Genomic DNA, 6,188 nt, shown 5'->3' on the forward strand with positions numbered 1-6,188 from the left:
TTTCATTACAGTACAACGGTTTGATTTGTTTGATAGTAGCTAGCTACATAGCTAGCTACATAGCCGTCTTTGTATCAAAGATAATTGTGTAGTCTAGAGCGACTTTCTAGGTTAGCTAGCCAGCTATTGTCGTTCTTTTAACGCAACGTAACGTAAACAACACTGCTAGCTAGCCAGCTAGCCCCCGAATAGCAGCGCTGTCGAAACTATTACACTCAACGGAACAACTTGATTAGTGTAGTGTCAACAACGCACCCACTGCCAGCTAGCCTACTTCAGCAGTACTGTATCATTTTAATCATTTTAGTCAATAAGATTCTTGCTACGTAAGCTTAACTTTCTGGACATTCGAGACGTGTAGTCCACTTGTCATTCCAATCTCCTTTGCATTAGCGTAGCCTCATCTGTAGCCTGTCAACTATGTGTCTGTCTATCCCTGTTCTCTCCTCTCTGCACAGACCATACAAACGCTCCACACCGCGTGGCCGCGGCCCCCCTAATCTGGTGGTCCCAGCGCGCACGACCCACGTGGAGTTCCAGGACTCCGGTAGCCTCTGGAACTGCAGATCTGCGGCCAACAAGGCAGAGTTCATCTCAGCCTATGCCTCCCTCCAGTCCCTCGACTTCTTGGCACTGACGGAAACATGGATCACCACAGACAACACTGCTACTCCTACTGCTCTCTCTTCGTCCGCCCACGTGTTCTCGCACACCCCGAGAGCTTCTGGTCAGCGGGGTGGTGGCACCGGGATCCTCATCTCTCCCAAGTGGTCATTCTCTCTTTCTCCCCTTACCCATCTGTCTATCGCCTCCTTTGAATTCCATGCTGTCACAGTTACCAGCCCTTTCAAGCTTAACATCCTTATCATTTATCGCCCTCCAGGTTCCCTCGGAGAGTTCATCAATGAGCTTGATGCCTTGATAAGCTCCTTTCCTGAGGACGGCTCACCTCTCACAGTTCTGGGCGACTTTAACCTCCCCACGTCTACCTTTGACTCATTCCTCTCTGCCTCCTTCTTTCCACTCCTCTCCTCTTTTGACCTCACCCTCTCACCTTCCCCCTACTCACAAGGCAGGCAATACGCTCGACCTCATCTTTACTAGATGCTGTTCTTCCACTAACCTCATTGCAACTCCCCTCCAAGTCTCCGACCACTACCTTGTATCCTTTTCCCTCTCGATCTCATCCAACACCTCCCACACTGCCCCTACTCGGATGGTATCGCGCCGTCCCAACCTTCGCTCTCTCCCCCCCGCTACTCTCTCCTCTTCCATCCTATCATCTCTTCCATCTGCTCAAACATTCTCCAACCTATCTCCTGATTCTGCCTCCTCAACCCTCCTCTCCTCCCTCTCTGCATCCTTTGACTCTCTATGTCCCCTATCCTCCAGGCCGGCTCGGTCCTCCCCTCCCGCTCCGTGGCTCGATGACTCATTGCGAGCTCACAGAACAGGGCTCCGGGCAGCCGAGCGGAAATGGAGGAAAACTCGCCTCCCTGCGGACCTGGCATCCTTTCACTCCCTCCTCTCTACATTTTCCTCCTCTGTCTCTGCTGCTAAAGCCACTTTCTACCACTCTAAATTCCAAGCATCTGCCTCTAACCCTAGGAAGCTCTTTGCCACCTTCTCCTCCCTCCTGAATCCTCCTCCCCCCTCCTCCCTCTCTGCAGATGACTTCGTCAACCATTTTGAAAAGAAGGTCGACGACATCCGATCCTCGTTTGCTAAGTCAAACGACACCGCTGGTTCTGCTCACACTGCCCTACCCTGTGCTCTGACCTCTTTCTCCCCTCTCTCTCCAGATGAAATCTCGTGTCTTGTGACGGCCGGCCGCCCAACAACCTGCCCGCTTGACCCTATCCCCTCCTCTCTTCTCCAGACCATTTCCGGAGACCTTCTCCCTTACCTCACCTCGCTCATCAACTCATCCCTGACCACTGGCTACGTCCCTTCCGTCTTCAAGAGAGCGAGAGTTGCACCCCTTCTGAAAAAACCTACACTCGATCCCTCCGATGTCAACAATTACAGACCAGTATCCCTTCTTTCTTTTCTCTCCAAAACTCTTGAACGTGCCGTCCTTGGCCAGCTCTCCCGCTATCTCTCTCTGAATGACCTTCTTGATCCAAATCAGTCAGGTTTCAAGACTAGTCATTCAACTGAGACTGCTCTCCTCTGTATCACGGAGGCGCTCCGCACTGCTAAAGCTAACTCTCTCTCCTCTGCTCTCATCCTTCTAGATCTATCGGCTGCCTTCGATACTGTGAACCATCAGATCCTCCTCTCCACCCTCTCCGAGTTGGGCATCTCCGGCGCGGCCCACGCTTGGATTGCGTCCTACCTGACAGGTCGCTCCTACCAGGTGGCGTGGCGAGAATCTGTCTCCTCACCACGCGCTCTCACCACTGGTGTCCCCCAGGGCTCTGTTCTAGGCCCTCTCCTATTCTCGCTATACACCAAGTCACTTGGCTCTGTCATAACCTCACATGGTGTCATGTTTTGTCTTAGATTGTCTTGTCATTTTGCTTTTCCCTCTGTTCATTTTCCCCCCTGCTGGTCTTTTTAGGTTCGTTCCCCTTTTTCTCTCTCCCTTCCCTCTCTCTTCTCTCTATCGTTCCGTTCCTGCTCCCAGCTGTTCCTATTCCCCTAATCAATCATTTAGTCTTCCCACACCTGTTCCCGATCCTTTTCCCTGATTAGAGTCCCTATTTCTCTCCTTGTTTTCCGTTCCTGCCCTGTCGGATCCTTGTCTATTGTTCACCGTGCTGTGTCTGTGTATCGCCCTGTCGTGTCGTGTTTCCCTCAGATGCTGCGTGGTGAGCAGGTGTCTGAGTCTGCTAAGTTCAAGTGCCTGCCCGAGGCAACCTGCAGTTCAAGATCGAGTCTCCAGTCGGTTCTCGTCATTACGAGTGGAAATTGTGTTTTTTGATTGTATTTTTACTTTACTGGATTAAAGACTCTGTTTTCGCCAAGTCGCTTTTGGGTCCTCATTCACCCGCATAACAGAAGGATCCGACCAAGGAATGGACCCAGCGACTACAGATGCTCGTAACACTGCCGTCGAGATCCAAGGAGCCATGCTCGGCAGACACGAGCAGGAATTGTCTGCTGCTCGCCATGCCGTGGAGAACCTCCGCTCAGGTTTCCGACCTCTCTGGACAGTTCCAGAGTCTTCGTCTCGTGCCACCTGTTACTTCCTGGCCTGCCGAGCCTCCGGAACCTAGGGTTAATAACCCACCTTGCTACTCCGGGCAGCCCACGGAGTGCCGGTCCTTTCTCACACAGTGTGATATTGTGTTCTCTCTCCAACCCAACACATACTCTAGCAGAGCTCGGGTTGCTTCGTCATTTCACTCCTTACTGGCCGGGCTCGAGAGTGGGGCACAGCTATCTGGGAGGCAGGGCTGATTGTTCAAACAATTACCAGAACTTTAAAGAGGAGATGATTCGAGTTTTTGACCGTTCAGTTTTTGGTAGGGAGGCTTCTAGGGCCCTGGCTTCCCTATGCCAAGGTGATCGATCCATAACGGATTACTCTATAGAGTTTCGCACTCTTGCTGCCTCTAGTGACTGGAACGAGCCGGCGCTGCTCGCTCGTTTTCTGGAGGGACTCCACACAGTGGTCAAAGATGAGATTCTCTCTCGGGAGGTTCCTTCCAGTGTGGACTCTTTGATTGCTCTCGCCATCCGCATAGAACGACGGGTAGATCTTCGTCACCAAGCTCGTGGAAGAGAGCTCGCGTCAACGGTGTTTCCCTGCTCCGCATCGCAACCATCTCCCTCCTCTGGCTCAGAGACTGAGCCCATGCAGCTGGGAGGTATTCACATCTCGACCAAGGAGAGGGAACGGAGGATCACCAACCGCCTGTGCCTCTGTGCAAATGGATTTGATGGACATTTTGAACCAATTCATGTCCAGTAAAAGGCCAGAGCTCATCAGTAAGCGGAGGGCTACTGGTGAGCGCTACTACTCAGGTCTCTTCATCTAGATCCTGTAGAAAATTTGTCGGTCCATCTACGCTGGACCGGAAGGAGGTGCTACATGCAGTGCCTTGATTGACTCTGGGGCTGAGGGTTGTTTCATGGACGTAGCATGGGCTCGGAAACATGACATTCCTTTCAGACAGTTAGACAAGCCTACGCCCATGTTTGCCTTAGATGGTAGTCATCTTCCCAGTATCAGATTTGAGACACTACCTTTAACTCTCACAGTATCTGGTAACCACAGTGAGACTATTTCTTTTGATTTTTCGTTCACCTTTTACACCTGTTGTTTTGGGTCATCCCTGGCTAGTATGTCATAATCCTTCTATTAATTGGTCTAGTAATTCTATCCTATCCTGGAACGTTTCTTGTCATGTGAAGTGTTTAATGTCTGCCATCCCTCCCATTTCTTCTGTTCCCACTTCTCAGGAGGAACCTGGCGATTTGACAGGAGTGCCGGAGGAATATCATGATCTGCGCACGGTCTTCAGTCGGTCCCGAGCCAACTCCCTTCCTCCTCAAGTCATATGATTGTAGTATTGATCTCCTTCCGGGGACCACTCCTCCTCGGGGTAGACTATACTCTCTGTCGGCTCCCGAACGTAAGGCTCTCGAGGATTATTTATCTGTGTCTCTTGACGCCGGTACCATAGTGCCTTCTTCCTCAAGTCCGACCGGGCGGGGTTCTTTTTGTTAAGAAGAAGGACGGTACTCTGCCCCCTGCGTGGTTATCGAGGGCTGAATGACATAACGGTTAAGAATCGTTATCCGCTTCCCCTTATGTCATCAGCCTTCGAGATTCTGCAGGGAGCCAGGTGCTTTACTAAGTTGGACCTTTGTAACGCTTACCATCTCGTGCGCATCAGAGAGGGGGACCAGTGGAAAAGGCGTTTAACACTCCGTTAGGGCATTTTGAGTACCGGGTTCTGCCGTTTGGTCTCGCCAATGCGCCAGCTGTTTTTCAGGCATTAGTTAATGATGTTCTGAGAGACATGCTGAACATCTTTGTTTTTGTCTATCTTGACATATCCTGATTTTTTCACCGTCACTCGAGATTCATGTTCAGCACGTTCCACGTGTTCTACAGCGCCTTTTAGAGAATTGTCTCTCGTGAAGGCTGAGAAGTGCTCTTTTCATGTCTCCTCCGTTACTTTTCTCGGTTCCGTTATTTCCGCTGAAGGCATTCAGATGGATTCCGCTAAAGTCCAAGCTGTCAGTGATTGGCCCGTTCCAAGGTCACGTGTGGAATGGTTGCAGCGCATTTTTAGGTTTCGCTAATTTCTATGATGTTTCATTGGTAATTTGGTCAAGTTGCTGCCCCTCTCACAGCTCTTACTTCTGTCAAGACGTGTTTTAAGTGGTCCGGTTCCGCCCAGGGAGCTTTTGATCTTCAAAAGAACGTTTTACGTCCGCTCCTACCTCGTTACTCCTGACGTCACTAGACAATTCATTGTCGAGGTTGAGTTCAGAGGTAGGCGTGGGAGCCATTCTATCCCAGCGCTTCCAGTTGATGAAAAGGTTCATCCTTGCGCTTATTTTTCTCATCGCCTGTCGCCATCAACGCAACTATGATGTGGGTCTCCTCGAACTGCTCGCCATCCGCTTAGCCCTAGGCGAATGGCGACAGTGGTTGGAGGGGGCGAATTCCTTTGTCGTTTGGACAGACCATAAGAACCTTGAGTACATCCGTTCTGCCAAACGACTTAATGGATTAACATCGTTGGGCGTTATTTTTCGCTCGTTTCAGATTTGTGATTTCTTACCGTCCGGGTAGCAAGAACACCAAGCCTGATGCCTTATCCCGTCTGTTTAGTTCTTCTGTAAACTTCTACTGATCCCGAGGGATTCTTCCTTATGGGCGTATTGTCGGGTTGACAGTCTGGGGAATTGAAAGACAGGTTAAGCAAGCACTCACGCACACTGCGTCGCCGCGCGCTTGTCCTAGTAACCTCCTTTTCGTTCCTGTTTCCACTCGTCTGGCTGTTCTTCAGTGGGCTCACTCTGCCAAGTTAGCTGGTCATCCCGGTGTTCGAGGCACTCTTGCATCTATTCGCCAGCGCTTTTGGTGGCCGACTCAGGAGCGTGACACGTCGCCGTTTCGTGGCTGCTTGTTCGGACTGCGCGCAGAGATGATATGTACTTTCGGGTAACTCTCCTCCTGCCGGTGTCTCAGACCGCTCCCCATTCCTTCTCGACCATGGTCTCAC

The sequence above is a fragment of the Oncorhynchus gorbuscha genome, linkage group LG15 (assembly GCF_021184085.1).
Source record: "Oncorhynchus gorbuscha isolate QuinsamMale2020 ecotype Even-year linkage group LG15, OgorEven_v1.0, whole genome shotgun sequence".
NCBI classification, from domain to species: domain Eukaryota; kingdom Metazoa; phylum Chordata; class Actinopteri; order Salmoniformes; family Salmonidae; genus Oncorhynchus; species Oncorhynchus gorbuscha.